Consider the following 10485-nt stretch of genomic DNA (forward strand, 5'->3'; position numbering starts at 1 on the left):
CCATGGACTGACTGCCAGAAAAACGAAAAAAATCAGTCTTGGAGGAAGTACAGCCAGAATGCTCCTTAGCAGCAAGGATGGTGAGATTTCGTCTTGCTTACTTTGGACACATTATCAGGAAAGACTGATCACTAGAAAAGGGCATCATCATGTTTGGTGAAGTAGAGGGTCAGCATAAAAGAGGGAAATTCTCAATGAGATGCATTAACGCAATAGCCACAACAGTGGACGGAAACATACCGATGATTGTGAGAATAGTGCAGGACTGGGCACCGTTTCATTCGATTATACCTAAGGTCTCTATGCGTCGGAGCTGACGTGACAGCAACTAACAACAATTTCATGGGGAAGATAAAAAATAATTGGGTTAGAGAGAGTCAAACCCTTCTTACAGGAAAAAAAAAAAAAAAAAAACCTCATTCTACAGTACAGTCCTCTGGAAGGTCCACAGTTTTCACAGGTTTGAGCATGTTTCTTTATTCCTAAAGTAGGAACTATATCCACCACTCAAGTGAAATGCAGCACCAGGAAGAACCAATTACTATCCTTAACACATACTAGGCACGCAATATATAGTAGTTACCTGCTCCTTCCCCAGAGCAAATGCATTGTTTCTAACTTAGGAAAGTGAAACTTCTTTCTTTCTTAATTATCAGATTTGCTGAGGTAATTGGCAGCTCCCTCTGATTTCAGGATTGCTCTCAATGTTGTGCACAGCGATGCTCCAGAATCTTCACAGGGCTTGATGGCCAGATAATGAGATTGTATTTCTGCTCACATCTCCAAGCAGATCAGAATCAAGGCCCACATGGTCACATATTTGCATATGTGGAACAGCAGAAAATCTGAGTCTGAATAAATTTCCTATAAAAGTCCCCTACACGGTAACAACTTAGACCAAATAGAACACAAGCAGGAATATTTTCCTTGGGTTTGTTTTCTTTGAATCTCCAGATTACTCCATCTACCAGCCTGAGGTGAGGAGAACTACGCAGCACACTGGCAGTGTGGGAAGTGTGGCAGAGTGAGAAGCTCGAGTTTCAGACACAGAGAACCTCAATTAAAACCCTAGCTCTGCCAGAGATCCAGGGGCAAGTTCTCAAACACCTGGAATTATTTTCTTCATCTGCTAAATGAGGAAAACACTTGCCTAACAAGGTAGTTGTGAAGATTAGTTGAGTTAATGTACACCCTGATATAAAAGTATCAGAATCTAAATACTATCAGGCATAGAAGTTGGGCCACACAAAGTCAAGCTCCCATTCTCAGAAGTCTAATATTCAGAGGTGGAGGTAGAAAGCATTCCTTTCAAGACCCTATCTGAAGGCAAACAAAGTCTGTGAGCCCCAGGGCTTAGAGTGGGCATAGAAGAAGGAGGTGATAGCAGGGGCAGGGGACATAGAGAAAGAGACCAATAAAGACTTAGAGTCTGACTGCCTTGGTCCCTGACAGCTCTCAAGTCTGAGTCCCACCCACTCGGTGGCCCAGCTATATCTCTGATCTTGGGTACCATGAGATAACTCAATATCTTTCTTAAGTCTTCCATTTACACTTAAGCTAACTCAAATTAGTTTCTGTCACTTTCAATCAAGAATCTTCACCAAGACAAAAACCCAGAACCCAGGTTATTTCTAGGGTCAGAAAACATTCTTATCATCACCTCCTCCTGCTTCCCTTACTTCCTTGTCATGGCTACAAACACCAGTAGGACAGCCAAAGACCACTCTGCTCACTCAACTCCTTCTTCAAGAACGTGTTTCTCCCTCTCCCCCCACTTCCTACAGTCCTCCCAGCCTGTTCTTTCAGAAAAGTCTTATCCCCTACTTTTACTTTTCTCTGTCTTTTTACTTCTCTCTGTCTCTCTCTCTCTCTGAAACACTCACACTTCTATACCACTGTGTCTTCACTAATTATATAAACATTAGAAGCATGGAGTTGGCACCTCCTTCCTGTGTGGTCCCTGCCTATGTGAGCCCTCATGGTCTCCTTCATGGTGCTGGAAACTACTCATACTAGGCACGCAATATACAGTAAAATTTCCTCCTATCTAGTGCCTAAGGTGAAGACTCTAGTCACAACAGGGCATTCAAGTCTTCAGGTCTTAAAAAAAAAAAAAAATGGCTGCAGGTATCCCAGCTCAAAGTTGCACTTTGTGCAGACTGCCTCAGAACTCATTTTCTACGACCTGTTGCAGCTCATGAAGACAGGTGAAGAGAGCAGAAGAGTGAGGCCTCAGAAAAGTCTGGCAGCAAGGACTGGGGAGGTTCTGGGGAAAAGAGATATTGGGCAAACTCCATCTCCCTAATCTGCATAGTGACTGTCGGCCAAGTTTTGCTCTCAGAGCTGTGAGAAGGACCAATTAATTTATCAATCTGCACCTCTTTCTGCCATAACATATTTCCCTCTTGCCAACAAAAAATGTGTCCATTATCAGGCAAGTCCCTGTCCTCCTAAGCAGCCCATGCGGCTGTATAATTACACTTCTTTCCTTGACAACCTGCATGATTGTTTTCCTAACAGTATATTACTTCGTTAGTACTTTCCAATATACGTTATTTTTAAACTGTCACTTTTGCCCAACTCATCCCAATTCGCACTCGTCTGTTTATCATAACAATCATTAATAACTGTCAGTCCACGCCATCAATGTAACGAACTCACTCCCTCATTAGCATGTTCTAGCATTTGTTCCATAGAGGGGGCTGATTATTTTTTACAACAGGCCAAGCCAATTACTTTAGTGAAATGGAATCACATTAATCAAAACTTAACAAGGTGGCAAATTTAAAGATATCAGATTGCAAAAGACAGCATAACTAATATGTCAGTGTCAGAGGTAGCGTGTAGGTATGCAGCAGCTGTACTAAATATATCTCTTCACGGAGGCCACATGAATTTTGACGTTTCATATGATCTGACAACTACCAAAGTGATATTATAGAAGGCAAGAGCCTGGTGCTGCACGGCTCACGATGACTTTTGTAGATTCTGGCAAGGGCAGTGTGAGCAGAAAGGGAGGCAGAAAAGGGGAGAAGAAAATGGTGGCTGTGCCTATCCAGGCTGGCAGACGGCAGTTGATCGTGTCTCTCTGTGCCAAGGCATTTTCTTTTACACTTTAAATGATGATCGTCATCCATCACCGTCTGACAACTGCATCAAAACCAGCTGCAAAACATGCAAAGCCCAGCAGTCTAAAATATGCTGACATAGCCAACAGAAAAACAGATTTTACACATATATATATTCCATAGGATATATTCCTATGGGGGGAAAATATACATAAACTATATATACATATTCCATAGACGTGAGGGAATGGGAAGAGGCTCAAGAAGGAATGGAGTGGGTTTAGTACTAAGTATTTATAGCAGAGAAACAGCAAGGAAAAAAAGCAGGGAAGGAAAGAGAAGAAAAATGAGAAAAGGAACAAACGAAAAGGAGACAAAGATAAAGAGAAACAAAGAAAAGGGGAACCTGATGAAGGGAAAAGAGGGGTGGCAAAGAAGAACAAGAAGAAAGGGCAGTAGAAAAAATTCCAGTCACTATCAGTATTGGGAAGAAACGCAAAGCGGGAACTCTCTTAGAAAGGGTTGATTCTACCTCTGGAATCGTTCTCTGGTTCATTCTCGGGTCTTTATTCCACCTCCAGTGCTTCCACTTCAGTGTTCTTTAGCTTTTGCCAGGAGAAGATATCAAGTTCCATACAAATCTCACCTGACTGCTTCCACCCTTTGGGTCAAAGTTTCACCACTAGGTCTTTCTTTTTAACATTCAACTCTACTATGGTCATTCCCCTAATCCATGGGCCCCTCATGACTCACAGGGTCAACTCTAACTCTTTAGTATGGCCCAGAGGCATCTTCACCACCACACTGTTCTGTGTTCATATCTTATTATACCTTCTCTCCACCAACCTACCTTCCTACAGCCTCTTACACTACCCAACATGTCATTCAAAACAAAATGTGGTGCATAATGAATTATTACTAGTCCATAAGGAGAAATGAAATCTTGATACACACTACAACATGAATGACCCTTGAAAATAACATACTAAGTAAAATAAGCCAGTAACAAAAGGACAGATATGCTATTATACCACCTATTTGAAGTATCTAAAATAGACACATTTCTAGAGAAAAAAGTTTATTAGTGGTTATCAGGGGTGGATAGGAAGAAGGGGAAAAGGGGAACCATTGCTTAGGGGACATTGAGCTTATGTTAAGGGTAGAAGAAAAACTTGGAAATGGATAATAGTGGTGGTTGAACAACATAATAAGCATAATTAGTGCTCTCGATTGTACATGTGAAGAATGTTGAAATGCCAAGTGTTTTGTTACATATATATTTATCACAATAAAGAAATATTTTCAACCCTTTTTTATTTAAAAAAAAAAAAGTAGTTCAAATCTCTGTTCTGACATTTATTAGTTGACTGACCTTGAGTAAGTTATTTGACTTCTTTGAGCTTCCATTTCCTCATCTATAACAATGGGGATAATATTACTTACTGATCAAGATTTATTGTTAAAAATAAAATTAACAACATACAAAAAGTACTTAGAAAGATACTGTTGCGTGGATAGGCACTACTCATAAGAATGGTCCTTGGAGCAGAAACTCTGCTTTTATTCATCTTTTCATTCAGTACAACATAACCACACCTTGAAATACTAAGGAATTAAACTGAAGTAGAGCCTTTCTTTGCAGTTCTCATTTATGAGGTACACGTACTTCCCAGAGCCTCTTTAGCCACTTATTTAATAAACTAAAGAACTGATCAGCTGCATATAGAGGACAGAAATTGGCCAACAGGATTTGTAGGTCTTTCAGGAGAGAGTTAGCCCAGAAAGACACCACAGTCCAGTATGACACATATGGATGCTTCCTTCCCAGGACCCACGACCCAACCAGCTCAGCCTTCCTACTGTTCTTTTATTTAATGGAGGCTGTTCATTTATTTAGTTATCCCAAGGAAGCCCAGAACTAGATACATCAGGTTGGCAAGGGCCCCATTGCATAATGTGATTAGATTCAGTTATAACACAAGTTCATGAAATTGTGCTATGATTCATTTTTACAACTTAAATAACTATTTGGTTGAGTTGCCAGGTTGAACATGATAAATGTGTATGATAAAACAGAACAAACAGATGGGCCAGTGCCTGTAAACTAAAATATTAGTCAAAGTATTAACCCCTTCCCTCCTTAATTGGGATGCCTTCCTGGGGGCAGTTACCCCATGGTCTTCTTCCATCAGACTTTATATCTGTTATCAGATCTAGCCCACTGCTTGGTGTGACAATTTACCCTTCTCCCCAGCAAGGAAAAGAGCTTCTTCAGAAGGCTTACCATCCATTCCATCCTAATCCCTGTCTCAGACTGAGGATGATGCACAGTGCTTACAGGTCCTATTAAAAAATCCGATCACTTCTCAGATTCCCAACTTACATTTTAGTCCCAAATCTGACATGCAAAACATTTAACTCATGTCCAAATTAACATTCATAACAATTGTGGTGAGATATTAACATGGCACCTGATTATTCTCAAGCCATAAGAAGTAAAGCTAGACTAAAAAGGAATCACTTCAGAATAAAATTTTATATAAATAAGTTAGGGGGAAAAAAAAAGGACCTTTACCACTCATATTGATGTCTTTCATGTTATGTAAGAGATTAGTTTAAATTATGCCAAGGTACCTCTCTATTTAAGAAGCCCTGGTGGTGATATCCCACAGCAGGCTCTCCAATAAAGCAAATAATCATTTTGTAAGTTATTTTTAAATTCAATTGGATTTTCACTTTGAAGAATCTCATAATTTTACTGTTAGATGAGGTCTTACCAATTATTTCTAGCCCAAAATCCATTTTTCTTCATTTCACAGAAAAAGAACCTGAGTATGGTATCTATTCCAAAGATGTCTACAACAATATCTCCCATCTACTATGCTCTTCTAGACTGTGACTTTGCCATTTTCTCATCAAGAGGTAGATGTTAATTCCCTTTTCCTTGAATCTAGACAGGCTTATGTTGCTTTAACCAACAGAGTATGAAAATTAGACTACGTGACTTCTAATGCTAGGTCATAAAAGTGATTGCAGCCTTCTACCTTGCTCACTAAAACTCTTGCACTTGGACCCCTGAGTTACTGTGTAGAAAGTTCAACTACTCTGAGGCAACTATACTGTGAGGAAACTAAGCCACACAGAAAGGCCATATATATGGCTCCAGTCAACAGTTCTTGTCTTCAAGTTATCCAAGCCCAGACATCATGCATCTGTGCAAATGAACTTTCAGATGATTTCAGCCCCAACACCAAATGACTCCAATCTTTGAGTCCTTCCAGCTAAAGCCCCAAACATTGTGACCCATAGACAAGCCACCACACTATGCCCTGTCTATATTTCTGACTCACAGAATTCCTGAGCCTAATAAAATGTTTGTTCCAGGTTTGTAGGTTTTAGGGTAACGCAGCATAGATAACAGAAACACTGAGAAAATTGAGGGAGACAAGCAAGGACCAGAACTCAGGTCTACAGATTTCATGCTTAGTGCTATTTCTCCTTCACCATTCTTCTGATGAGACTTTGTATAAATCAAAGTATTCTGTGCCACATATACCTAATTACTCTGCCAGTAAATAAGGCAGGAACTGAGAAGAATTTAGACAAAAAGTCACTGGATGCACAGGGGATAAACTAAGGTTGACACTGTCCTCAAGACTACTTAAGCTCCCCAAAAGACCAGCCAAGGGAAAACCATACTAACCAGAAACAGCAAAAGCTGCGTACTACTGGGCATCCAAACAGAAAAAATATATATACCACCAGCAGTAGCTGACATTCACTAGCCCAGTGATTTGTTCTCAAGTATAAAATTCCCTGAAAAGCAATCACTGCCCCAAATGGAGGCCTTTATATCACATCTCCCACAAATCCCATTTTACGTCAAGCTTAAAGAGTATCAACAATCCCCCCAACCTGGTACCCTGGCCATTTGGGTGAGTGACTCAATTCTGGACATGCAGTATGGATCTGGGAGGGAAATGTCTAGGCTTAGCAGATTTACAACTTGAGACTGAGATTGAAAAGTATGAAGATGACTGCATTACATTTGAGTCAGTCTTCTTACACTTTCACGTGACTCTTGCTTTGGCATACATTCAAATTCACTCTCTTCTCTTCCCATGAACAAATCTGTTAAGAATCTCAGTTTCTTTACTGCCTTCCCAGACAAAAGAAATCCATGAGATAGTCTGTCAAGAGGAAAGATCCTTGGATCATCTTTCCCTGGGTGAATGAGGAACACCATCCCCTCACACACACACACAGAGAAAGAGAGAGAGAGAGAGAGTGAACATCAGGAATTATAAGCACAACACACTTTCTCACCAAATTTACCAAAACTCTTTTCCAGACCCAAAATTAAACCTCATGGTCTGGCAAAGAATATTTATCTGTTTTATGGATTTACTTAAATTAAATCTTATAAAGGCATAAATATTAAATCATACTTAACTATTAATTTAATGAACTGTCTGTTAAAAATAAAACCTTCAGTAATATGTATGCATATATTATATACTCACACATATACATATTAATACACTGTCTGCATTTTCAAAACGAAGACCATCCTGTATAATCTGAGATGTAAACTCATCACACAGAGAAGAACTGATGGCTTCTTTTCTGATCATCTAGCCAAGATACAGAAGTTTCTTCATTATTCTCTCTTTAACCTCCCAAGGGCACAATGACCATTGCTCCTCACTTAGGCCAGTAACTTCATCTCTCTGGATCTTTGTTTTCTTGTTTGTAACATACTCAGAGAGATAAAGTGAGTTGTCCAAGTTCACATAGCTTGGCAGAGATTTAAAACCTAGGTCCCTGACTTACAGTGGACTAGTCTTTCTACTTCTACTTTCGTGTTTAATTTAATGTGTGTTCTGCTGCCACACATCCTCTGCATTCAAGTCCTGGAGTAATGGCTGGAGTAGCATGGCAGAGAAGGAATCCTCCACCTTCACAAAAAAAAACAAAAAACAAACTCACAGCCATTGAGTGGATTCTGACTCATAGTGACCCCCAACAGGTTTCCATGGTGGTAATCTTTACAGAAGTAGATTGTCCCATCTTCCTTCCATGGAGCAGCTGGTGGGTTGGAACTGCCAACCTTCTGGATAGCAGTCAAATGCCTTAGGCATTACACCACCAGAGCTCCTTACCAGACCACCTTCACAAGTAGGTGCAAAGAGCCCAAGTCACCAATCAAAAAGTCTCCACTTGGACTCTCAAATACCAAGCTGGCAAAGAGAAAAACTAACATCTCCTTTAAATTGTAAATAATAACAATAATAATAAAACCTCCCTTTGAATGCAACACTGAGAGTCACTTGAGGACAGAGTGTGTAACTTCACACTCACCAACATTCTCACCTTGCACCAGCCATTCCCTGGCATGACTGCTGTGATAACAGAGAGGCTGCAAATGTGAGAGAGACCTCTAATTTATTTCTCTCCCTGACTTATTTTCCCCCTACACATCACTTTGGTATGACAACAATGTATAATTCGATTACATGTGATATATAAAATCATTGCAGCTGTTCAGAAATAGTCACAGCAAAAGATTTTTAGATTCACACACAGACACAGACACACACGCACACACACACACACACACACAGAGTCCTCTTTTGTCAGTATCCTACGAAAATCACAAAGGGAGAAAACAAAAAGTTCTTCTTTCCACTGATTAGGTATTTCCAGTGTTGCCTGCCTGCATGCTCTGTCCTTACGTACATAATTAGGACCCCTTCCTTCAAAAACATCCACAGAAGGTCTAATGGGAGAATCAACCTTTTTGAGTGAAATGATTGCAGTGTGACAGAAAAATCAGAGTGTATACCATTTAATTTTACTTTAAGATGCCACTGTGAAACCGGCTGCATTTAATTCCCTTTTAAACGCCACGTAAAAGTTTCTCTCCCGCCTGCTCACTCTGTGGGCTACATACCGTGCCTAAGATTAATCCCTCAGGAGTTTTTTATTTCCTATTCTGCCTATCTTTCATCTTCACCCAAGACTAAGCAGATGGATGTGAATTCAAAGTTTTCTGATCTTTAGCACAAGTTATGGAGGGTTATCTTTGGCTGTATATCTTTCTGCTGGCAGTGCTCCCTTGGTGATGAAGGATTAACCACCCCAGCTGTCTCTTCCTAGAATGATGCAGTACTGTGCTCCTCAACACGACAGCATCACTTAATCTTAATGTCCGCTCTCCGAGCGCAGCCGCGCAGGACAAAGCCAATCAACATCAGATGCCACCAAGATGGACCTACTGCTTGGCCCTGGAGTCTCTCACCCTCTCACTCCTATTAATCAACATCATCCAACCCAATCCCAGAGTTCACTTCTCTCAAACCACAGTTAAACTAAGCTGGGGTCCATGTTAACCATCTGAAATACGTGGAGGAAGGAGGGGGGTGGGCGACAATCAGATGCATCAGGAGCACAGCACACCAAGCCAAGTCACTGAATGAGAAAGCCCCTCCCTCCACCAAACTTCTCTCAAATGCCAACATTGGATCTGGAGCACTCAACACCTCTTCATTGCATTCAAATCACCGGTTTGGCATAATCAAGATTGATCTTGAATGAAACCTACATATCTTCCAGAGACCCTGACAGAGCCTGAAAAAAGACATGTGTCCATTCACAAATGAACTATATTAGCTACCCTTTCCCCTTCTATACCCTTACCAGCAGATATACCTCCAGTTACAGGTACAAACCTGAGCCTAACTTATTTTACTTCTTTTTGAAAAAAAAAAAATTAGTCTCACCACAGATGACACAAATGGAAAGCCTAACCCAACAATTTTTAAAAAGCCTTGCATTTACAACTGATAATCCATTTAATTTCAGTACATTGCCTATCCTTCCTTTTCCTTTTTTAAGTTTACATATCACAGGTAGGGAAAGCAAAATGGCATGCTCATGTTTTTCTCCAGCTCCAAGCAATTACAGTAATGTACCACCCTTTCCTTTCTTAAGAAAGGGAACAAAACAAGCCAGCCCAGATCTCAAAGGCAAATGTAATAAAACAGTAAATTATTGCTAGAGTTTACTAAACAAATGCAACCTAGTTAAATTTGGAAAAATCTTCACTTTTGCTTACATTTGCAATTTTACTGCTGAACTACTGGTATTTCTTACTTATGCAACATTAAAATGTATAAGAAATCCTCTTGTGTGCTATATCCAGCATCTACTCTTGATTTATAATACCCAATTTAGGGGGGAAAAAACACAACTAAACCTGATTTAAATCACAGATTACTCTGTAAAACACAAGCAAGGAACTATTCCAAATCCTAAATGTAATTTAAACATATTTATATTTTACAGTGATATATTTTCCCCATTCCTTGTCTTACGACTGTAAACTTTCTATAATTATATAAGCAATTTCCCTAAG

This window comes from Orycteropus afer, unplaced genomic scaffold (genome assembly GCF_000298275.1).
Source record: "Orycteropus afer afer isolate SDZICR_OR568_19922 unplaced genomic scaffold, OryAfe1.0 scaffold00070, whole genome shotgun sequence".
Classification (NCBI taxonomy): domain Eukaryota; kingdom Metazoa; phylum Chordata; class Mammalia; order Tubulidentata; family Orycteropodidae; genus Orycteropus; species Orycteropus afer.